The sequence below is a fragment of the Phalacrocorax carbo genome, chromosome 14 (genome assembly GCF_963921805.1).
Source record: "Phalacrocorax carbo chromosome 14, bPhaCar2.1, whole genome shotgun sequence".
NCBI lineage: Eukaryota > Metazoa > Chordata > Aves > Suliformes > Phalacrocoracidae > Phalacrocorax > Phalacrocorax carbo.
The window spans coordinates 17,195,703-17,221,230 of NC_087526.1; the positions used below are offsets into that span (position 1 = coordinate 17,195,703).

The 25,528-nt window shown below is 52.4% G+C and overlaps 1 protein-coding gene across 7 annotated transcripts in view; it reads right to left on the reverse strand.

Moving 5' to 3' along the window:
- CHD6 (chromodomain helicase DNA binding protein 6) overlaps positions 1-25,528 on the reverse strand; it is a 93,844-nt gene that overhangs the window by 62,519 nt on the left and 5,797 nt on the right. The gene's annotated exons all lie outside the window — the stretch shown is intronic.

A 25,528-nucleotide genomic window follows, 5' to 3' on the forward strand; every position in this document is an offset into this window, starting at 1 on the left:
CGCTCTTCTGCCAGTCTGCAGGCAAGGCCCAGCGACCCCCTAGCACCCGCCCAACATGCCTCCCCTCTCCAGCAGGAGCTCCCTGCTAGGCCCAGTCCTTACCAAAACCCAAAGCCATTTCTCCCCTGACCCAGCACCTCTTTTTCCAATGGGGAGAGACCAATGGGTCTTACAGGTGGGCAGCATTCAGGCCAGCACAAGATAGGACTGATTCTGCACAGCGATGCTGGTCCTTGGCTCACGCCCACTATACCAAGAAGAGGCAAAGGCTTCTAACTCTGATCCCAGCTACATGGCATGGGGCAGGCCAGCACATCCCACATATAACTCAGGTTTGGTGGTAGTAAAGCCAGGCACCCAGTGCCACCAGCTGAGTGGGGAGGAGTTCGATGGCATCTGTGGACAGGATGACACAAAACTTTTCTCTTGGCTAAGCCTGCCGGCCCCTCCTGTACTCCATCAAACATGCCCCAGAAGGGCCCAGAGGACAAGGGGCTAAGCCAGGCTGGAAGATGTGTGCAGCTGCAGCAGTGGTGCTCTCCGCGAAGGGCCACACGTCCACTGCAGCTCAGAACAATCCTGCCGGGGTCCAGCAGGGAGCAACCCCATCCCAAGGGTTTGCTCGGAGCCAGAAGTGTTGGAGGTCTGGGTGGGATTCAGCTTTCACAGAGGCCTCTGGGCTGTCGGAGGCTCCAAGGTGCTCAGCTTACCCCTCCTCACCAGCAGCATGCAAGTGCACTGGCCTTCACGCACCAGCCCCAGCCAGGGCCCAGCCGGTCCCTCTCAGCTCCCAGGGCAGGAGATGCTCTAGCCCTGGCTCTGCTTCTCAGCCTTTTACTCACAGTTTTCCTTCTGGAGTAACCCAGAAGATGAATCCCAGGCCCTCCAGCCCTTGCAGGCACTAGCACTCTCTTCCTGCTCTGTTTTCTTTCCATCATCAAAAAGTTGTGAGCTCCTTCAAGCTGCCTCTTCCCCAGAGCCCTGGCAAGCCATGGGGTTCCCTCTGTGCTGAGGGAGCTCTCCCTGTCACCTATTCACCCTGAGGACTCACTCCCTTACACTTAACTAAGTGCTCCACTTATCACTTGGCAGATGCTGAGGGTGCATTTTTGCAGGAGAGCCCCAGGACAGAGCTCACACAATGGAAACAACTTCCAGGCCTGCAGGCTGAGCCCTGGCACCCGGTGTTACGGCACTAAGGTGCCTGTGCACATCTGCAGCAGCCTCCTGCCGACACAGCCATGGTGACAGCACCATGATGGGATCCAGCCACACCATCTTCTCCCACAGCAGGAGAGCAGGACATTGGCAGGTTTCACCTGCACCCCTCCAGGAGCCACTACACCTCACCAGCGTGGCTCTGGCCACCTCCAGAGCCCAGGGCAGGGCCAAAGCCACTCCAGAGAGATTACGAGGGCATCTATAGCCCTCTGCTCCCACCCCAGCAGAGACAGGGCCCCACCGGCAGTTTCACTGAGACCCAAGAGATGTCAGGGAAAAGAGAAAGGCTTGGATGTTTTCTGCAAGGCAGCAGTTCAGCACCACTTCTGGCAAGCAAAAGCCAAGATAAATAACTTGCTACAAGTTCCTAAGCACTGGGCTAGCCCAGGCTGGAAGTCTCTTATCGCGTGGCCTACAAGAGCATGCTCCTATCACTCAGCTCTGGGTTTTCAGGGCTTTTTTTTCTCTTTTTAAATAAAACAAACATCATACATTGTGGATCACACGCATTGTAGTGGCCTAGGTCCCAGCATGCTCACCACCTTCTGTAAAGTGGTAACACAGGCAGTTACCAGCAGCTGAACAAGAGATCCGAAGGATGCCAGGAAGCTTAGTACCACAGAGAGCAAGCGGCCCAACCCTGCTGCTTCTCCAGAGCCCAGGCAAGGGCTGCTGGACCCTGCTGCCATCAGCCTTGGTGGCTCAGTCCCACAGCCCTGGCCTCTGCTCCCACCAGCTGCTGCTTTGGCACCACCCAGCCTGTTGCTTCACTGGCACCGAATACTTGGGCTAGGGTAGGATTCAGAGCACGTGATGCTGGGCCAGCAGGACAATACCTGCAGGCAGCGAAGGGCAGCCAGTGCTATGAGCAAGCCACACAGGGAATGAGCTTTACACCGGCCATGCCTTGCTTCACCAGCCTCATCTCTAGCAACAGGAAGCCAGACACAGGCTCTTCACTGGGACAGCAAGCAGGCAGCTGGTGTATGCCACAGGTCCAGCACCCACGGGAGGGGTTGCACAGAGCAGGGGTGTTCCTGGGTTCTCCAGCAGAAGGGAGAGCTGGGATCCTGCTGCCAAAGCAGCCCCTCTGACTGCAGCCTGCCATTCTTCTTCCCAGGGTGCCTTTGGACCAGGCTGGGGCAGGGTAGGCTGCCCATTCCTAATATCCATTTTTCTCAGGGAGCGCACAAGAACTCAGCTGCACATACATAGCTCACAAACAACTTTTAACAGGTTAAAGTCAATGTCAGGGAAGGACGTTTGCAGTTCCCTGAGTGTGGCAGGCTGCAGACCTCCCCGGCTTTAGGGGTTTGTAATAGGCATGGTGGAAGCCCAGCTGCTGGGCTAGCCAAGCCACGGCCAGCAGCACTGGCACACAGCAATGGAGAAGGATCTCTTGGCCATCCCTCTGGCACGCTGTGAATGAGCACTGTGATGAGAGGGGACAAGGGCATAGGTTCAAGAAAGGACATGGGAGACCAGAGCACAGGAGGAGGTTGCTCCATGACCAAAGCAGAGAGGTCACTTCTCGGCACACAGTTTCTACTCAGATTCACACCCATGGGTGAACTGTGGGAGACCACCGCTGAACCCGGGGAGGTGACTTGCTCGGCACCTGCTCCGTTACCAGCAGAAGGCAGCTAATGGGCCATGTGCCCCCCTCCTCTAGGCAGCAAGGGCTGCCCACAGCTGCAAACGGAACTGCTCTGGCCCTTGGCAGGGAAAGCACCCAGAAGTCCTCACCGCAGGCCACAGCCCAGGACAGACTGTGCCCCGAAAGCATTCGGCACAGGCCACAGCTGGCAAGGGACAGGCAGGAACAGAGTGGGCAGACCCTCCTCTCACCCACCTCCCTCCCAAAGAGCCAGGTGGAAACACCTACACATCTTCCTTTTCTGTCTGTCCCCACACACAGCAGCTTGAACATGCCAAGCTCTACACCGGCATCACCTGCTCTGTTTACGTCCTATTGCTGGCATAGCCCAGCTGCTTGGCACAGTGAGTAGTGCGAGGGCCAGGCCAGCCCCAAGGCAGGGCAGTCCCATGCTCAGCAGTGGTCTCAAACCATCAGCAGACAGGTCTTCTCTACGGTCTATGCTCTTGTTCCAGCTGGTGACAGGCACAAATACTGCATCACCCCCACTGTACACATGTGCTCCCATAGCACTGAAGCCAGTGTGTGCCTCTGTCATGATAAAACAAGGCTGGGATACCAGTTCGACCCCGAGGAGACAGTTTAACAGAGATACCTACTCTGACCATGTGCAAAGTCATTTGAGTGCAGGGAGGGGCCCAGCAAAGTCATTGCGGGTGGCAGGACAGAGCTCTCGGTGTCCTGTCTGCACACAGATAGCCGCAGTGAGAGGCTACCCCATGAGGTCCTTGTGGAGCCCTGCTGCAGCTCCCAGGATGATGTGCCATCCTGGTTTGTGGAAGGCTGGGTTAAACCTTGTGCTGGCCAGGGACCAGAGTCACTGCAGCTGGTTGCAAATCCAGACACCAGGGAACCTGGGGCATTTAACACATCGTATTGTTCATAATCCTGTGGAGCAAGTGTGTCCTGCCATCACTCTTACGGGACAAGCTGGAGAGGAGAAAAGGGACCTGTTCATATCTGCACAGTGCTGTGGTCTGCTTTTCTCTGCTGCATCCAGAGCACCTTGCCTGGCCTCAGAGCCAGGAACTTGTCCAGCATACTGAAGGGAAACATGCCACCTACTAGGGAGCACCACTGCACTGGCATGAGGACATATACATTGAGAACCCTGGTTAACTAGCCATTTCCATGCTAATTAAGTATTTGCAGATTAAAGAGAAACTCTAATCTCAAATGAGACAGCCCCATTTTCTAAATGAGCTTATGGTTTTCATATGGAGATCAACATGTTCTCACTAGCACATCATGCAAACACTCCAGGCTGCTAGATTCAGTTTTATTGCCACTGTCACAAGTGGGGAGTTTTTATTCTCCATGGTCAAGTTTTTATGCCTTTTTAACCCAAGATAACTGATGCATGTCCCACACCAGTGCTGCCAGACTGTAACACCCCCAGCACCAGGTGGCCACCAGCGCTTTCAACTGCCACAGCCGAAGGCAAGTCCCCCTTCCTGAGGTCGTGGTACTACCTCCTCTGCCACCCCCAGCACCAGGCACTGCACACAAGCAGCAAGCACAAGAACATGGCTCACTGTGCTGGCAGGCTGACCATGCACTCGGGAGCTGTCTTGTTGCATTTCAAGAGACAAGCAAGGCAGTGCTGAAAGCTGTGTTTTGTCCTTCTACATGAGCAGACCAACTTGCTGTGGCACAGCCTCTACAAAGCATCTGCTGCTAGCAATGACGTTTTCAGTTACACAATTTGGGGCACATCAGGTTACTATCCTCCCCCCTTTGGATTTATTTTTATTGTTCTGAAAGTGCAAGACATCCCTGCACCAGACCGAGTCCACATCATGCCAGTATTTCCTGTTGCTCCTGCCTGGGCTCCTCCAGGAGTTGCAGCATCTGTGCACAAGCCAAAAACATTATCAGAAATTCCACATCTGAGCCAACACCAAGTCAAGACCAAGCAGTGTCCATGTGCTCTTCCCCTTCTGCCAGCCTTCCCACAAAAGTGGCCAAGCTCTCCTCTGCAGCCGGAGGACTGATTTTCCTAGTTCAGAGGCTGAGGCTTGCTAACATGCACCTCACGTGCTCCCAGAATCCTGCAGGCACACAGTGCTTGCGCCACGCAGCCCCGAACACCAGACCTGCACGCTCTGTGAAAGCAACCACAGCTCACTGTGGGGAGCGATCATCTGTCTCATTTGTACACACAGCTCCACCAGCGCACGTCCCCACAGAGTGGCTCACCTCTGTTTTCCCTCAGAAATGGCAGAAGATCTTTTCAAGATGATCTTTAGGCGGAGGAGAAAAAGGGGCATTCAAAATGAGCTGAGAGCAGAGGCAAGCAGAAGCCACAGTGGCCCTGACTAGTCAACCTGCAAAGAGACAGATCTTCTCCAGGGCTAGAGGAGACCTTTTAACACACAGTTCAGAAACACACTAGCCAAGTTTGGGGTAGGAGGTCAAAGTATGAAGGAAAAGGAATAAAGCTCTACAGCAGTAACTGTACTCCAAGGGATGTACTCCAAGGCATGTATGAGCTAGTCCACCTTGGCCTGGACTAGCCACAGCGCTTGCAGGGCATCTGAGCTGGAGCCTACGAAGTGCAGAGCCTTGGCCGTGGTGTGCCGCCCCGTATCCATGTAGCACATCAACTCATTCATGTTAGCAGAGACAAAGGACAACAACATTTTGAGACCACAGCACTCAGGAGAGGCTGTGTGCTAGGACTGCCTTTCAGCACTATCACGGGCAGCCTGGAGCAGCCCGAGGGACTGCCTAAGACAAAGCCATGATGGATGGGCCGCCACTGAGGATGCTTTTCAAGATCGGACCTGACAGAAAGACAGACTGCCATTGCCTATGTCCTGTTGCACGTCAGAAGAAGAGGACAAAACCAAAGAGCACAAAAAACAAAGCGCCTTTCCAAACTTTCCACTCTACAACATGTCATCACACCACAGCTCTCTTGCTCTCTCAGCATCATCTGCTGAAAATTTAGCTCCGAACAAACAAAATGCACACTTGTGCCCTCACCTCCAAGTGCAACCTCTAGCTGATGCATAAGCTGGGCAACATAAGCAGAGCACCAGGGACTCTGTACATGCAGCTGCTACACCACCATTAGGCTAGGAAATACACACTCCTGCACCCGGCCTGCAAAGCGCCATCGAGGAGATGCCCTGGATGAAGCAGTGCCAGATGTTCTGGAGCAGCAGGTACACCCTTCTGTACATGGTGGGAGCAGGTACTGAGTGTACAGCACCCACAGAGTAGATAGATTAATCCCTGAGCACAGCAGAAAAGGTACTAATGCAACTCCCAGCACAGGATCCTGGCAATCAGGACTCATGGCTGGTAGGGATAGCTTGCTCAAGAGAGCCAGCCACACCAGCTCCTCAGGGTCCCACTCTGCCCAGCTGCCTCCAGTACCCTCCTATCACTGTTACAGGTGTCCCACAGGTCCCTCCCAGCACTCCATGGTAGAGTGCACTTCTGCAAACACAATGGAGAGCTGAGGGTGTTCAGTGCACCCTCTGCAGTCTCCCACATTGCCAGACAAGGATTTTACAGCTATGCAGGCAACAAATCCTTCCTGGCTTGTAAAAAGCTCTGAAGCATGGGAATGAAGTGGTAGCTGCCCAGACAATACCTTGACAGGATCAAACCACCTCGGAGAGGCAATTTCACTTGGGCTGCAGTTCTCCCCACCCCTTCCTCCACTGTTTTACACCACCACATTCCCTTGAAATTCACTGCCCAGCTGACACTCCAGCCTGGGTGTGGGTTCCCTCTCCCCAGACATCTCCCAACAGCCAAGCTATGGCACCATTCAACATCAAAGCTCCTGTTGGGGCTGTCCATATGTCACACAGCACGTGCCTGCTCCTCTGTGCTCTGGAGAGCCTCCCCTCGCAGCCCTCCCCTGAGCTCCCTTGAGGGCTAGCGCTGGAACAGGAAGCTTGGCTTTCTGCACTTATCTTGCTTCTCTCTTCTTATTATTTTATATGATATTTATATCCTGTATAGGGAGCTAAAAAGAGCAGGCAGGCAGCCCCTCACTGCAAAACCAGGAGGAATGCCGCATGTGGCTGGACCCCGGCTCTCTGCCACTGCTCCGCATGCCTGGGGCTGTGCTTTGAGGAAGGCTGGCCTGAAGTCAGAGAGGACTGAAGCTGAAAATATGGCACTCGCCCTTTCTATACTCAACCCCCAGGAAAATCCAAGACAAAACTCTGCTTGGGGTGATCAGCAATCTCACGACACATCTGATGCTTGCAAGAGCTGGCATGACTGAGAGCAAATGGGACAAATTCAGGAGGCTGGGAAAGGCTGAGAGAAGTCTGTGCCAGACACTTGGCAATGAAGAGTTCCTCTCCAGATCTGTCTATCCAGCACAGGGGATGCTGTGACCCTGCCTCGCGTGCCACTGCGCCTCACTTCAAAGCACCCTGCACAGAGGAGGTCCCCAGCCGGTCCCCAGCCAGTCCCCAGCAGCCAGCCCCACCACGAACAGCTTCTATCGTTTTTTCTCCAACTGTGCTGAGCCATTCCCCAAAAAGAAAGTACCCCCAGCTCTTTTACTAAGCCTCTAGAAGTGCATCCCCAGCCACGCTGCCTGCCCAGAGCAGGGGCCAGCCCAGGAGAACATCTCACAGCCTCTCTGAGAGTCTGACTTACCCAGAGGAGTTACTGCAAGGTCAGGCTGACCCAGCAGACTTCATTCTCAGGCCCACATCTGCCCAAAGAGCTTAACATGTCCTGAATATCACTGTTACCATCCACCATCCAATCTGAGAAGTCCTCAGGCGAACAGCAGGGCTGGGTGACAGGCATCTTTGGCAGCACGTTCTGAGTGTGCCCCAGTGCCCCCACGGGCGCTCACCTGCAGTGTCTCCTGCACGGCCATTGTGATGGCACGTAGAGAAACCCTGCAACGCTGCGGTGGCTGCAAGGCAGTGTGAAATGTTGCAAGTCACAGTGCTGGAAGCAGGAAATCTAGAAGACAAACTGCCACAGTACACCAAAGAATTCCTAGTATGTGATTTGCAAAAATAGTTACAATGCTAGCTTGCCTGCAGCTGGTAAACAACACCAAAACAAGCAGCTCTTCAGGATCCCCCCTTTAGAATCACAGAATGTCGTGAGTTGGAAGGGACCCACAAGGATCATCGAGTCCAGCTCCCGTCCCTGCACAGGACGGCCCCAAAATTCACACCATAACTCCGAGGGCGTTGTCCAAGTGCTTCTTTACCCACCAAACAGTTCTCAGATAACCTCAGACATATCCCATAGCAGTCTCAAAGTCCTGATCCAAAGAATCCCCCAGTTTAGTGGGATAAGGATATTTTTGGCCAGTTTTTGAAACTTTAAAGACAACGAAGTCTCAAACAACGTTCTCTAATATTAATTTCATTTACATACTGCATAGCTAGTGGTCTGTAACCACAGCAAGTGGCCCTGCTCTGCTGCTTCAGTCTGGCTGGGAAGACACTTGCCGCAACACACACCTCCTAGCCTTCAGGCTAAGAGCAACCAGGAGAGAAATCCTGATGCAGCGGCTAGGGGTGCACAAAGCTAACCACATGTCAGCCCCATAACCTTGCTTCCAAAATTGACACTGCTTAATATTACCGCAGAAGAATAATTTCTAATACTCATCACCTTGTGTGAAGGTGGTGTGAGCTCTGCATGAAGTTCACTCATACATCCAGCTCATTTTGGGAGCTGCAGGTCTTCAGGCAGCATAGATGAGCCTGCACACATGGGAACACGCACCACAGGAGCAGGCCCCACCACGGGAAGCCCAGTGCGGAGGGGACTGGTGGAGCAAGCAGCTCACAGGGTGACAGCTCACACTCCAGGCTACTGTGAGCTCCTTCCAGAAACCAGCCTGGGTTCTGGGGGTGTGTAGCCCCCAACCTGGGACCCTGCCCAGGCCAGCTGTTAGCTCCAAGAATAGCTCAGATCAGCTGCAGAGGATCAAATAATTGCCCTAGGGATGGGAAGCACCAACTATTTTCAGCTTTCTGGGAGCATTGCTGGGCTAGGGGAGAGCAATCACGGGGGAGGCAGAGTGCTAGCCACCCAGCCTGGCAGGAGGAAGAGCTTGCAGCTTGTAATGATCTTTCAAGGCCTTGTTTTTCCCAAGAAAAAAAAAAGGCTTTCAAAGAGGGTTTAAACCTCAGGCTTACTTTTTTGAAACAAATTTCCAGACTCAGAGGCTGCCTTTTCATACCAAGAAAATATAAAATATGCAGATTTTTCACCAGACATCAGGATTTCACAATCCTGACATCTCCCACCCACCCTCCCAGTGTAGCAGAGTGTGACTTCTCCCTGGGCTGCTACATGCCAGCCCTGGCACAAGGGGCTTGCAGCACTGCTGACCATGCTCCAAGGGGGCAGTCTGGGTCAGAGCTGGCCTTACTGCTTGTACCCCCATCACAGGCACTCAGCAACCTGCTGTTAGCTCCTCTTCTGTGAAATCTTTGCAGGTCACCTTTGAAAGCCACACGGGAGCTACAGGCTGCAAAATTAGTTGTGCCTATAAAAACTTTCTTTATGGCAGTGTGTGATGCCAGCTCCAGAGCACTACTGCTTCTACACCTGGGCAGCAGCAGGAGCATCTACTCCCCACCCCACAGACCAGCACCTCTCCCCCTCTCCAGGAGCCTGGGGTGCTCATGGGCCTTGGCTGCATTTCAGCCACACCACCTCACACCTCAAGAGGATGTTTAAAGGACACTGATGGAAGCACTCAAAACCCTGGAAATGCTACCGTGAAGGTTGCACAAGCACTATTAATTGAACTTCTGAAGCCAGCTGTTCCATGGGAAAAGCCTTTCCCACTGATGCTGCATAGTAGCAGCAACGCCAGAATCCAAATCCAAAGCTTGGATCCAAAACTGGGAAGGAGCAGCCTGTCTGTGCTTCTGCATCCTTCATGAGCCCTGCAGACAGGAGAAGGCTTGGCTGCTGTGCAATCCCAAGAGCGAGAGGAAGGGGAAAATGGGAAGCAAGTTAATGTTTCACAATCCCTGCCTGACTGCTTGGCTTTGAAATAGCAGTTATCTAACTAAAAACCAAAAAGCATCCAGAAACGTGCACATAAAATTTTTAGGTACCAGGAAAGGAACTCCAGCTAACCTAAACTTTGCTCTGCGTTACTGGCAGGCTTGGGGAGTGGTACCTCTGGGTACACAGGCCAGCTGGGGGAGTGGGGCTGTTAAAGCACTGCCAAAGCAAAGTGGGACCTGCCAGAACACCTGGCCTGGGAGAAGACTCATCTGGCAGCCCTTTTCTGGAGTTCAGATGTAAAATTAAGGTTAGGGTTGAGAGAAAGACAAAAGCTGCAGTTTGAGAGGGGCTAGAAAGGGCTCACTAGAAGAAAGTGGGGGCTACTAAAAGACCTGGGCTTGCAGAAACCTTCCACAAGGATGACCTTGTCCAATGTTCAGCTATAAAATTAAGATTGGGATAATGCTGACACAAAGTCCAGAGCTGCAGCTGGAGTGGGCTAGAAAGGTGCTGCAAAAGTACCTGGCACCTGCAGGAGTAAGAGTCTTCTCTACAACCTCCCAGGAAAATCAGGGTTATGGCTAAAAAAACCCAGAGATGCAGCAGAAGTGGGGCAAGGGAGGGCTCACCCACACAAAGCTGGGGCTGCAAGAGGCCTCACGTGGGAGAAAGCCTTCATCAGGGAAATGGCTAGGGGGCTTCACTAAGGCTCAGCTGGAAAACAAGGGTTAGGATTCAGAGAAAGAGAATGTCTGGAGCTCTCATGGGGCTGGAAAGGGACTGCCAAAAGGCATAGGGACTGCCAAGATGTCTGGGGCTGGGAAATGGCTCAGAGGCCTTCCCTACAGTTCAGCTGGAAAATAGTTCCTAGGGTTGGGGACTGGACTGAAAGGAGAAGTTACACTCGCCGTTGGGGTGGGGCTGGAAAGGGTCTGCCAAGAAACCTGGGGTGGGAGACACCTTTCACTGGGAAATGGTTGGGGGACCCTTCCTTATGGCCCAGCAGGCAAACAAGGGTTTGGGTGGAGAAGCAGAAAGCCTGGTGTTATTGCTAGAGCAAAGCTGGAAAGTTACTGTCAAAGGTAAGCGAGAGCTGTCACGAGTCCTGGGCTGAGACGAAGTTTTGGCGCAAGCAATGGGTTAGGGGTCTTCCCTACAGATCTTCACAAAAAATAAATAGGGTTGAGTGAAAGAGAGAGCTTACAGCTGAGCCTGGGCTGGGGCTTCAACAGCCAAGCAGGGGCTACCAAGAAAGGTGGGCTGGGTCAAAGTTTTAATCTGGGCAATGGCTGTGGGGCCCTTTCTATTGCTCTGTGGGAAAATGAGAACCAGAGCCAGGGTTAGGGTTAGGGCTGAGAGAGAGAAAGCTGCAGCTGGACTATGGCTGGAGAGGGGCTGCCGAAGCCAAGTGGGGGCTGCCAAGAGACCTGGGCTGCGAGAACTCTTTCACCAGGGTTTCCACATTTAAGGCTCAGACAGAAAGTGAGAACTAGGGTTAAGGCTGACAGAAAGCAAAAGCCTAGGGTTTCAGTTGGAACCAGGGTCAGAAACAGGCTGCCAAAAATTATTTTAGGTTGCCAAGAGACCTTGGCTGGGAATCACCTTTTGTGTAGCAGGTCTTGTCAAAAGGTTCAGCTATAAAATTAGGGTTAGGGTAACACCAATGGAAAGAGAAAGCCTAAAGATGCAATTGGAGCAGGCATGGAAATGGCCTGCCAAAGCAAATTTGGGGCCTGCAAAGAGACTGGGGCTTAAAGAAACCTCTGGTCTGAAAAACAGCTCAGCAGTCTTCTCTACAGCTTCCCCAAAAAGGGGGAGTTAGGCCTGAGAGAAAGCCTGGAGCTGCAGACAGAGTGGAGCTAGAAAGGGGCTGCCAAAAGGAAACAGTCAGGAGACCTGTGATAGAAGTCTCTAGCCTGCAACACAGCTTCAGAGCTGTGTCTACCCATTCCCAAGACAATGAAGGCTAGGGACAGGACTGAAGGATGAGAGCTGCCATTGGAGTGGGGCTGGAAGGTGGCTGCCAATACACGTGGGATGGGAGAAATTTTTACCCGTGCAGTGCCTGGGGGTCCTAGTCTACGGCTTACCAGGCAAATGAGGACTAGGTTTGAGAGAAAGATGACTTCTCCATTTAAAGTGACACAAAGACAGTCACAGTAACAGGCTTCTGCTCTCCTTCATTCAGGTGCAAAGGGGTAGAGCACAGTGACAAGCAGCATTCTTTAAAATCAAATGTTTGTTTTCAGAGGCTGGTGCTTTGCTGAGGCTGGCTGAATTTTTACAAGGACAGGAAAAAGATCAAATTTTGCCTTTTTCTGTAACCTCTTCCTCAAAAACAACATCCATTCTTGTTGAAACCTTACAAAAAAAGCCAGCCTGAGGCACTGCAAAGATTTGCACTGCAAAACAGTAAGAGCTAGACAAGGATTATTCCGACTGCACAGAGGAGCTTCATCACAGAGAGCACCAACACCACCTAAGATTGAATTACATTAAAACATATCTTGCGGGAACGAGCTGTAATTAGACTGGTCCACAAGTCTGACGGTCTCCACAGCCAATGAGCTGAAAACATAGCATGTGTTAACAAGCAGAAGACGACTGTGCCCACAGGTCACATATTCCAAGAGCAGGCAATGGGATGTCTGCAACATCCAAGTTGCTCTCAGCTGACATCCTAGTTGCCTTTTAGGAGACTCTGCTGGTGAGGTCTCACATCCAAAACTCCAGCTGATTTGGCAGAGCATCACCCCAAAAAAGGTGGGCTAATATTAGTTCATTGATCACCAAGATACACAGCAAAAAGGTGTCCTCCATGTTGTATAACACACACAGAGGTGAGGATCAGCCAAGCAGGGACAGTGGTCAGGGTCCCAACAGTACAAGTACTTTGGTGGAACAGTGCAGGGGAATGAAGCTTTGGTTCAGTTTTGGCCCCCTTGCTACAAGAAAGATATTGAGCTGCTGGAGCATCCAAAGAAGAACAACAAAGCTGATGAAGGTTCTAAAGCACAAGTTCTATGAGGAGCAGCTGAGGGAACTGGGGGTGCCTAGCCTAAATAGGAGACCTACTGCTCTCTACAACCACCTGAAAGGAGGTTGTAGTGAGGTGGGTGTTGGTCTCTTCTCCCAAGTGCTAGGACAAGAGGAAATGGCCTCAAGTTGTGCCAGGGGAGGTTTAGATTGGCTATTAGGAAAAATTTCTTCACAGAAAGTGTTATCAAGCACTGGAACAGGCTGCCCATGGAAGCAGTTGAGTCATCATCCCTGGAGGTATTTAAAAGACGCATAGATGTGGTGCTCAGGGACATGATTTAGTGGTGGACTTGGCAGTGCTAGGTTAACAGTTGGACTTGACGATCTTAAGGGTCTTTTCCAATTCAATATGATTCTATGGTTCACAAAACCTGGGAACCAGTAGGGCAGATGGCACAGTCAGGGGCTGCCCCTGTGTTTCCCTTAGGGACATGTCCATATTTGCCTGAGGCCTTCCCTCTCTCCAACTCCTGCATGTGCTCCCACGATACCCACAAAACGACCAACAAGGATGGGCCTCATAGGTGACTTATATATACATAAAGTACAATCTCTGAGTGCAGGCTGGCCTTCCTACATTGCAGACTTTCACCAATATCCATTCAAGTGTTCTGTGTCCCAACAGGAACAGAGGCTCCAACAGCCCCTCAGTCACAGACACACCAAGGCACCTCAGAAAGAAAGTTTTATTCATAGCCTTTATCCACAGAGCAACTTTCATTTCCTGCATGGAAACCACATCTGCAGCATTGGGAGGAAGGTGGGAATCAGCAGCTCTGAACGCAGTCCTGCTTTTCCTTTGCCTTCACTTCCCGGCTCCGTTGCCCTGGCTACTATCTTCAAGCCCTGCCCTCCCCTGTCTTCTCTGATGCCTGGTGCACCCAGGCCCCATCGCAGAGCTGTACCTGCCACTGCTACAGCTCAGAAGCACCCCCAAGGCCACCTCAGCCCTGGCCTGCAAGCAGCAGCTAGGTACCACCTTGGGGCAGGCATGAGAACAGCCCTGCCTGTTCCCCCAGGTTGTGTCCATAGGCTTGTTGCCAACAGTCAAAAGGGCTACAAACTCAGACAAAGCAGAGGCCTCGGCATCTGCAGAAACTGATGGCGTTTGCCCAAGAAAGCTCCTTATTCAGCACAGCAGCACAAATGAGAATTCTTTTACTTTATTAGAGCACATCCCTGCAGTACAGTGTCATGTTCAGCTGCCTGCGAGAAGCAGGTGGCTTCCTTCGTCAAAGGGGAAAAAGAACAGATTTTATCTGTAGAAATAAGCTGCAGCCAGGAAATGTGTGCAGTTAAAACAAAAACCAACACCCAACCATCAGGTCCTTAGAGACTGTCGACTCTCTTCAGAAGGATGAACAAAAGGGACATAGGGCTTTCTCCAAGGGAAGAATGAAGCACTACAGGAGCTGGCATTCAAAGAGCAAGCAGTGCTCACAAGCCACCTCTTGAAGGACGTGGGGCACCCACCAGTGCACGTGGGCATGTCCACCTATGTGCCAGAAACACTGGTGATAATGCATTCAGAAAACCTGCGCTTTGTCTTTTCTCTTTCTAAGCAGGAGTTCTGCACCAAAGCCCCTCCAAAGCTGCTGCAGCAAAGAGCAGAAACAGGCAGCAGCCCTGGGTTGCAGCCACAGGCACCACAGTCACTTTTAAGTTGACGTGTGCCACTACACGCTACATTCCAATTCTGATTTTCAGACCACAGCCATGGCAAACATTCACTGACACAACCAAGCCACCCGGCACCCTGTATATGTGCACCACATCTCAATGAAGCGATAAAAATCCTGCAAAGAGATTGCATTTGCTTCTTAATAGGTCTCTGGGTTACTTGGGTTGCAGGTGAGAGTGAGAGCCCCGACATCTGCTATTGAAGCAAAGCAAGCTGGGTCCAGTGGGAGCAGTGTCTGCCTTGCGCCACGGCTGAGGTGAGGAACCCCACCAGCAACTACTTTTGGTCCAAGGTAACGGCACACTGCCAACCAGGAGCACACAGTGACACTGCAGGCTTACAACACTATCTTAAATCATGCCTAAAACATGAGTTGGGGTCCATGCCTCAGCTGCCCACTCTCACCAGGAGCTAAAAGCCAGCATTTAGAGATTAGCAGTTTTCACAGATGCTTTTCCTACATAGCAGGCTGGAAGATGAACTCATTCTGTGGTTCATCAAAGATGTTCAAGGGGAATAGGAGCTCCACGCTTCAGGCTGGAAGCCCCTCTGCTTGTTACAAACCAGAGAAGTACTCCAGAACAGTACACCCATCTCCACACATTCTCACTCATCCCCCAAACAACTGGCACTGGCCCCACTGGAAACACACCCCCTTCGGGCTGACCCCGTCTGCCAGCCGTACTCCCCACAGTGCGAGGGGCCCCTTCCCAGCCACAAGAACAGCGCCAGACATAGCACAGCAGGCTCAGGCTCCAGGGAGATGCCAAGGACAAGGTCTCACTGCATGCAGCTCCTTTGAGATAGAGGCATCAAGAAGTGTCCGACCTCCATCTGTCAGCAGGCTTCTAGTGACACTTCCTTCCAGATGAGGGGTGCAAGCCTCACTCATCTCAACATCATGTGGCTTTTCTCTCTCCTCCCTCCTATAGTTTTGATTACAGAAAGGATCCCTTGAAAATACAGATCCCAAACAGGCACAGCACTTTGCATGCAGCCCCAAGGGACTAGCAGGAAGACATGGGAGATAAAAAAAGAGAGGAGAATTGCACAGCCATGCCATGAAATTACTGATTTTTCAGACAAGCCGGTCTGCTCTGCTGAAGTGCCTCAGGAATTCCTGCATCTCCCCAGTGTTTGGGCATAGCTTGAAGGGAACAGATTTGTCAGGGGTTATAGGTCCAAACCTGCTGCCCAGGCACGCTGGCCTGCAGCAGGTCAGGGTCAGGGGCTGCAGCTAACCCAGGTGGAGCTGGGGAGGCTCAGCACACCCTTGCTGCTCTGGTACCTGAAGATGTGCTAACCTGCCCTGATAAAAGCTGGCAGAGGTCAAAGTACAGACTGATGAGAAGATTCAGAGCTCTCTAGAGCGGGAGCCAGCACTCCCAGCAGCACAGACCTGCAGGCACCTCCCACAGCCACAGCCCAAGGGCCCTGCTCAGTCCTTCCAAACACAAGGACATCAGGCAACGGGGCAGCAAAGACCTTTCAGAAGACTCTCTCTTTTGCCCCACACCACCAACTCCTATGCCAGTATCAGCAGCTGTTCTTGTGTGTACACACCATTTTAGGGTGGCAGGGACATCCCCACTGCCTCAACACAAGCTACAGAAGCAGCTTTTTGCAGGGGAAGAGGTGCTGCTCCAGCTGTGGCAGCCTGAGAGCTGTTCTGCCACCTGCTGTCATCATGGCAGCAGCCCTTGGCTCAAACATCAAGGAGCAGTATCTCATGCCTGACAACAAACCTTACAGCCTTGAGGAAAGGGGATAGTAGTCAGCCGCCATTCCCTACTATGCAGAGATGACACTGAGTCACGTCATTTTTCTATCAGGGTCAGGCGCCATGTGAAACCTTTCAGGCCTTTGCAGAGCTGAGGCATTAATACTGCTGCTCCAGCAAGAGCTCCCAGCATCCTGGTACTTGGCACTGGTCAGAGGCACAGGAACAGCATCAGCATCTCATAGCATGCCCCATCCCACAGCCTGGAGAGCCTCTTGCATCAGCACACCGACCAGAAGCATGTTGTGCCAAGCTGGATCAGTGTGCTGGGAGTAAGGGACCAGCCTTGGCAAGCAAACATGAATCATTCCCAAAGGAGCAAAGGTGCCTTCATCTGCCTGAAGACACCTGGGGAAAATAAGTACTGGCCATTGCTTGCCAAGAGATTTGCTGTACTGCCCTGCTACTCCTGCCCTAATCACTAGGAGCACTACAGAGTAGCAGATGAGAGGCCAGGACTGATGGGCTCTGGCAGGCTCCCCCAGGCAAGCTGGGGCAGAGGTCCCCAGGGCCTGGCAGCACCTGCCCATCAGAGGGGCCTCCAGAGCACTCTCCACCCAGCAGCTTTGCTGTTGGCAAGGCAGACAGCAAGCCTGAGGAAACCAAGCATGGCCCAGGCATCAGCCACCCTCCCTACCTAATGCGTCCACACTGCAGGTGAGCAGCAGGAGAGTGCCCATGGGTCCAGCTGGGACAAACAGAGAACAGAACTCAGAGCCTGCAGTGTCCTCCATCTGTTTGGCTTGACCTACACCCTTCTCCAAAGCACCAAACAGCAGAGACACATCTGCAGTCCCCTGGTCCTGTTTGGTTCTTGCTACCTTATCAATTCCTGTTTCCAGGCAGGGCTGCACAAACACGCCTCAGCTAGCAGAGCTACCCGAGCTTGAAGCCTGAGTATCTGTGGTGCAATCCAGAGGGACTCAGGCAACTACATTCCTGTGGGCCTTGCCACCGGATTTGGAGAGGTGCTTCTGCTCACTCGGGGAAATCCAGGCAGGTGAGACCAGCACTGACAACTGCCTGCAAAACACTGAAGGGGCAGAGCTAGGGGAGGGGGAAAGAGAAATACAGTGCAAGAGTGACACTTCTCTCCCTGGCTCCTCCCACCTAGCTCTCCGCAAACTGAGTTAGGGAGGGCTGCGTGGCCCAGCAAAGCCTCCTCCACTGGGCAAAACAGCAACCCAGCCGGCTGCTCCTCCACAATACGCTCAATCACAGAGCTTCTCTATGGGATACTCTTTGAACGAGGTATCCAGCCCCCGTCAGAAGCCACCCATCTGCAGGCTGTCACGCAAGCAGCCTGGCAGCTCAGAGCTCAGCTCTCTCCCCACAGCCTGCTGCAGCAGGATTTGTTTATGTGTCTGCAGCTGCTCCGTGCATTCACCATGGGAATCCATGCTGAAACTCCAGCCGCGTCGAACAGAGAAGTGGCCTCCCCACCTCCCCTCTGCGCAGCCTCGCAGCTCGGCGAGCATGTGGAGCCCAGCAGGCAGAGTGCTGCAGGGGGCACGAGCCCCTGGAAACAGGCCTGTCGGAGCAGTGAGCCGCATTCCCAGCCCTCCGCAGTGCCTCCCCCACATCCTGCCTCCAGCCCTCCGCTGGGGGTAGAGAATGCAAATCTTGGGTTGTAATTTTTCCAAGTTAAAAATAACCCGGTAGTTTAGTAAGAGAGCAGCAGTGAGGCAGGGGGCTGGGGAGCCTGTGAGCTTGCTGCAAGGCTGCTACGGCACACATTTTTTCCTTCCCAAGTAGAGGCTATGGAGAGGCAGCCTCCCAGCTCTGCACACACAGCTACAGAAAGCAAGACCCCTTCAGTATCCCAACTGCAGAGGCTTAACTGAGCAGCCAAATGCTCTCCGTTTCAGCACTGCCCTAACACTCCCTCATTGCTCCTTGGCCCCAACAGGGAGGAGACACAGGCCCTGCTCCCCTGAGCAGGACACACAGCAAGAGAAAGAGAGCAAGCAGAGAAAGGAGCGTACAAAGAGGTCCAAATATCCCAAAGTCATGCAGCAAACACCCCTCAGGCAGGTTCACATGACCAGGGCAGGATGGGCAGAGCATCGCACCAACAGCCAGCCCCAGGGGAGTCACAGCTGTGCTCCAAGCAATTTTCTGTTCTTAAAATATTTTAATCTTTAAAAATAGGGCGGGGGGGGATTAACTGTGTTCTCTGTGGGGCCAGGGGAGCAGAGCAGAGAGATGGACTGATAAGGACACCCAGCGCATGCTGGCAATCCTGCCAGGCAAGCCACGCAGCACCTTCCCAGGACACCCACCTCCACCACCCCACAGATGAATGAGCAACAAGACTTTGATGGGCAGCCAAGAAATAGCCACAATCTCGTTGCCACTTGCTCCATGGGACAAGGAATACAGCAACGCTTCACAGCATTCCCCCTCCAAAGAGCCTGCTCAGCACCAACACTTCTGCTCCCAAGCCCTCCCAGGCAAGCTCTCAGCCCTTAAGCGACAGACACATCTGAGATCCCAGGGATGCACTTGGGACAGTGCCACTGCCTGTGCACAGAGGATGCTCTGTTGGCACCCACCAAGCAAGAGAGCACACGCAGGCTAGATGCAGCCCCCGGTAATGCAGCTTCAGTCAGCTGTGCTTCGTGACTCTCATGACAAGCTCATGTGGCAAAAACAGCAATAGCTCCTTTTTGGAGAGTTTTCAAATGCAGCTCCTAACCCAAGACCATAACCACAATGACCTTCAGCCGTTATTTCAAAGCTGCAGAGTGCCACAGGGCTGAGAACTGAGGGCTCGCTTAGACTCCAGTGAGCACAGCAGCAGGCAGGGACCAGCAGCACAAGGGGAGAGAAAGCCACAGACCAGCTGGGAACACTTTTGGTTTTGTTCAGCGAAGGCACATCACAAAATGCAAAGCCATGTCTGCGTGCGCACGAAGACACGGCACTCCAGCTTGTTGCTAAATAGAGTGAAACCAGGTTTGAGCTCACCCTAAAATATATTTCTCTCATCACCTGCATGGAGAGTTCAAAATGAGGGAACACACCGCTCCAAAGCGGCACTGGGGGGCTGAGAGGTGGCCATCTGCAGAACAGGAATGCACCCAGCCTTAGCTGCACCCCCTTACCCAAACCATTACCCCGCTGCCCTGGTGTGCAGGAGCTGCCAGGAGTGAGACAGGGTTCTCAAGCCTATATCTGTTGTCTTCTGATCAACAGGCTGAGTCTCACTCCAAATTCATAAGCCCCATGCAGTAGATTTTAATCCTCAATATCAGCAAGGAAAAAACCAGAGGAGAAAAAAAAACCTCTACAGCTTAGTACCTATGCAGGCAAGGAAGAGAGAAGGGAGGTAGTCCAAGCCTGCCCAGCCTCATAGCTGGCACCCAGCAGGCTGGGCTCCCACAGGGGGCAGGCCCGTGACCACCCACAGCAGTGCCGAGGGCCAGGATGTCATGGGTGAGGGTGCGCTGGTGTGTGCATGAACACATGCAGCACTCCTACGCACGCAGGGGGCCCACAGCGTCTCCCTGCAGGGTGGCACCCCACTAGCACAATTTGCGTGCCCTGTCAAGAGCGTCACCAGCTCAAGCTCCTGCCACATCAGCAAAGCCCATCACACTGATGTGGCATTTTCCAGACCACTGCTCCCCATTAAACACAAACACGCTCTGGTGTGGCATTCAACCCAGGCCACCACACAGGCCAAATTAACTGCCCTGTCTGCCTCTGCCAAGTCTTAACAAGCCATTTCTCCATCACCAGTGCCAAGTTTTCCTTCCACTTATTCACCAGCCCCAGCACATTGACCAGCAAAACAACAAGGACAGACACAAATAGGGTGTCCAAGGAACAGACTGTGCAGGTGGCTATAAAGCTTTCCCACTTCTCCCACCATACTCCCAGCACTTAACTTCCCACTTTAACATAAGGGCAAACGCAGTATCTGTATCCACGTGCTGCAGCGGAGTCCCAAGTTGCACAGGCCAATAACGCCTGGGCGGACCACCACTTCCACAGCTTCCTGCACACCTCTCCTACCCCTCTGGTGCCCTGCTGCAGGTAGGAGGCAGACAGCTCGCAGCCTCTCCCCTCGCCTGCTGGGAGCCAGAAGCACACTCCTCATAATGGCAGTTCAACACAGCTGCAGGACCAGCTTTTCAGCAAACAAAAAGATGCATTGTGGACAACTCCTCTTCCTTAGCCTGAGACTGTACACCTGATCTGCTCCTCCACAAGGCAGGGAGCCTCGTGTACCAAGTGGAATATGTGACAAGGCTTCCAAGGAGACTGTGCAAAGCCTTGGGTCTGAGTGACAACACAAGCCTGGCTACGTTTTAGATGGAAACGGGCAAAGTAGCTCTGAGGACACACTGTTGGTGCTAGAAGCAGGCTCTCCTCTCTGAAGTGCCTGGCTGCTGCCCCTGGGCAGAGGTGGGATCATGGGCTCAGCTCCTCCTGGCTTCCTGGACCAGTGGTCATGAGGAGCCAGACTTCCCAGCAGCATAAGGAAAGCCTCTTCTGAATTACTGGGCCTGTGGGAGCACAGGGTTTATTGCCAGCTGCTTCAGAGGCTTCTAGCAACAGGGCAAGCCACCCAGCTGCTCTCCAGCTATCAGGAGGGATATAGATGTTTCAGCACAAACCAGCACCCTGCGCACTCTGCACATATTCCTGCTGCATTTTATTTCTCACACAGGCACTTGGAACTTCACTTAGCTAGCCAAGTCCGTCCTCAAGGTCACCGGCCCTGTAAGATGGCACCAGGCACATAATTTTGCCCACAGCACTAATAAATTAGTACGAAAGGTTTACAAAAGCCAGCACAACTGGTACACCTTGACAGCTGGCCAAAGAACCTTTTATAACGTTACTGCTTGAGAGCCACACACCGAAGAGCATTGAACTCAAGCTATCCCAAGGCAGACAGCCAAAAAATGAGATGGCATTCCTGAAAGCACAGATCTTTCCCTCTTGCTGTTGCTAATATCCTGCACAGCAAACTCAAGCTGTTCAGAAAACAGGTTTGCCATGCTGCAGACAGCTCCTCAAAGGCAATCAGAGCCCTTTGTGCCTCTGCTTTCCAGTTGTAGAGTGGGGATAAAAATCAGCCTTCACAGGACCACTGAGAGGATGAACAAGCACCTCCAATGCACCTCAAGACTTGGCTGTAGACTCATATGGAGCTCTGACACCCAGAGCAGATTTCCTGCTAGGATGGCCAAGCAACACCAGCCACAGCTCCCAATGGTGACAGAGACCCCACTACAGTCAGGTCCTGCTAAAAATCATTCCTTCAGGCATTTCTGTCAGTCTTCTCCAGTTGAAACTCCCTGCTGCAAACCTCCATGGTGGATCACCCTTACCCCTGCCAGCCATCCAGCTGATGTCCCCACACCCCCATTTGCTGCTGTTAGCTGCCAGCTTTAAGTTATTCCCTATTGCCCTCTTGCTATAACCACAGTAAAGTAAGAGGCTGAACCAGACTTTACGCCCTCCTGCCAACCTGCCCCTGCTTCATCTAGTGAATAGACCATGGGAACATGCCCTAAGAAACACATCCAAGCCAGGAGCTGAATTAAACGTGTCCAAGCCACCAGCAGCTGGGCCACAAGAGCAGAGTCAGTGTTTTAAGCATTTCCAGGGCCTCACAAGCAGGATGGACAGCACTGCTTTGCCAAATGCCGTGCCTGTGTATGGGCTGCAGTGCGGGGAGGGGTGTATGGTGCATGAAGCAAGTGCAGAGCCAGCCTTGCTTTGCCTACCCCAGCCACATCTCACACCACAGTTTTTGACTGCAGGCGCTGAAGGCTGATCCCAAGCTACATCTTGGTGTGCGACTAGCGAGCAGCTCTCCTTCGGGCTAGGCAGCACGGCCATCCTGGTCCCAGGGGCCTCAAAACCCAGTCGGCAAAGGAAGCTCAGCTCACTCTGTGCTCTCTCACACACAGTGGAGGTTGGAAGGGGAGTGGAAGGGACCTCCAGGAGCAAAAGGACATTTTGCTACACTGCTCACCCCACCCCAAGTACAGGACATCTCCACCACCAGCTTATAGAGATGATCACTTGCTTGATGCTGCCCTGTTGGAGAGGAGCCCCTCCACACACAAGGGCTGCACCTGCCCAGTTGGCGCTGCAAACCCAAGCCACCCCACCCCAGGGAGAGGAAAGGTCAGCTGGCAAGACCCCTGCCTGTGACAGTGCCAGGCACTGGGGAAGCCAAGCTGTTCCTCAGCACCCAGGAAGGCATCATCCCAAACTACCACAGCCTGAGAGTTTACTGTATGCCGTGGTGAGCTCCCATGCCTCATGGCATCTGTTCTGCCTGTGCATCCTAAGAGAAACTAGCAAACCTCAGCCCAAAATAGCAAGACAGAAATCTGCTGTTCTCCAAGCCTGAGAACTTGTATACTGAAGCATCAGACCTGTTTCCCAAGCATCTAAACAACAGGAAGAGAAAGCAAAACATATCTAACTCTCCTGATGCAACACAGAGCAAGAACACCCCTCACAAGGAGCGCTGCTACCCCACAGCCCTCAAGTCACATCCTTACATGCACCTCCACTTAGACTGCTCTGCCCTGCAAGGACTGCAACTCCCTGAAGTTTACCTCCAAGGGCTCCCATTTTATTTTGAATTTAGCTCTCTGGGATACAAGTTCTCCACAATGTCAGATGAAGCTACTTTGAAGAATAGTCTTCATAGTTCAGATACATTTCTCTCAGTCACCTCAATGTTTCCTTGCATTTGTGTCCTTTACAACATCCCAAGGAACACTCCAGCATGGGAAGGAGAGAGAAAGTGCCAAAAAGAAATTCATCAGTTCCTCATGTGCAAATGCTTGGATTTCAGCCACACCAGGTTTGGTTCCCTCCTCAGCTACAGGCAATTCACTTGGGTAGCCTTTTTAAACAGCAAGCACCCAAAATCCTGCCCAGACATGCTGCAAGTAAAATGCTACCAAATGCATATATGTCCCCTTCTTGTCCCAGCTCATAAAGCCCTTCACTCAGAGGCCAGCTCAGGGAGCAGTGGAGAAAGCATCAACCTCACCAGGCTAGAGGTCCACACTTGCACAGGGAGGGAGCACACCCCTCCTGTCAGAGCACGACCAAGCTGCAATCACTAATGCTGACTGCAGAGCACCATCTTTGCAGAGTCCCTTTTTCTAAGCAGGGCTGGGACCTCAGAGCACACCAAGCCCCTTCAAACAGCGCAGAGGCAGGGCCGCTCTGGGTCTCTCCTGGAATCAAGCTGTGTTCATTCAGGACACAAACACAGAAGACACCCACCATGTCCAGACCCTCCTGGCCAACCAGCTCCATCTTCATGGGGCCAGCTAGCCAGCGGGCAAGCACATGGCATCAGCTGCACCAAACTACCAAGAGACTCTTGTCCCTGCTTGCCTGGCAGGCCTACAGACATCAGTCTCTGACATGTAGCAACACAAAGGCCAGGCACACAAACTCTGGGCACAGCAGCAGAGCACAGGCCCCACAGACCCATGTCCTAGCCCACTCTTACTGCACATACCTGTCAGAAATCCATGCCAACATGGTTTCCACACATCCTCTCCCTCTGAACCTGGATAAGCCACCTATTTTCTGACCCTGCCCTTCAGCATTCATCTCCGGAGGAACTAACATGCAACAAGGTCCTGAAATCCACTCCTGCTCTGTGTCAGACGTCTCCATCTCCCAGCTCAGGGTGGCAAAAAGAACAGGAGGTAGAGCTGGATCCAGGAGAGGGTTTAGGAGTGCTGGCCAGAACTCCTCAGCCCTAATGCCACTCTCTGCTCAGCAGAGCAGCCAGCTGAGAGCCTATCTTGAAACCAGAGAGCAGCATCTGCAGATAACCGTATCTCCACACACAGTGCACTATGCCCTGTCAGATGTGGGTGCAGCTGTACCTATGCAAACACACACAGCCTGCAAGCCTGCAGAGTCACACCTTGCTGCAGGGCTCCTGGAGAGGCCACGCTCCTCAAAATTACAACTAGTAATGCTTCAAAGAGCCTGGGCCTATAATGACCCACTCTTTCCTTTGCCTTCCAGACTCAGGACCCTGGTCCTCACTCTCAAAGCACAATGTGGGACTGGCCCAACTCCAAAACAGCAATGTTATTCTCAGACAGAAATTCTCACCCTCCAGAGCAAGGAGGTGGAGCAGTCACTGTGACTGTCCCACAAATCTGTACCCACTTCTCTGAAGAAATCAGGGTAACCACAAACCTCAGCACCTTCACAGTAAGAGCAAGCCTGGCTTCAGTCAGCCTCCCCACAACATCACCACACAGTGAACAGAGCACAGTCTCTGCTGTCTGCGGTGGAGGAGAGAAACCTGCCTTTATGTATGCACAAACGTGCATGACGGGAAAAGCTCAGATACCCTGGTGAGGGGCACCCTACGGGGACTGAGAAAGATCACTGAGAAACAGGGCTTTGCTTGCCCTAAAGCAACAAGCAGAGAAGCATACAAATCAGAGCAGTATGCTGTGCATTCCCACACCCCACTGCTCTCCTTCCCAGGCTAAGCGAGTGCAGGGTACAGGGATGCACCATGCACATATATAGAAGTCATCAAGGGGGAATGGCTCTCTCTTCTCTGATCCTCAATTAACAGACACCGAACACTTAAGCTTCATTTTATCTTAAGTCTGTTTTAAGTTCAACCAAAGCGGATGAAACACTTAGGGTTAAAGGCACTCTGTGCACAAGACCTAGAGAACTCAAGGCAGCGGCTCACACAAAAATAGCAGCTTTCACAGCACGTCTATAGCAAAGCACTAATGTTTATTCTTGTATCTAGGACTAACTTTAATTCTGCCTCAATGCACATATATAACAAGGCATTAACGTTTCTTAAAGAACCAATACTTCACCTGCCTGTACGACAGAAAAGTGAAAGTCCCCACAATTCTGCACCACCCTTGTTCCTGCGTGTAGCACACTAGCACATTGCTAACGCTGGAATTCACCTTCAAAGGTAGCCATTGAGCATACGTTAAAGAGCAAAGTGAAACCCAGAAAGCACACAGAACAACTTAGTTATCTAAGTACATTCTTGACTTCTTAAGAGAGGTTTAACAACTAAGTTTTTTGAAGGAAACCCAGCTATAACAATAGTTATAACATACAACAAATGTCTATTCCTAGTGCAATATAGAGGGACCAAAAGTCTCAGCAGTGGCTAACCTGG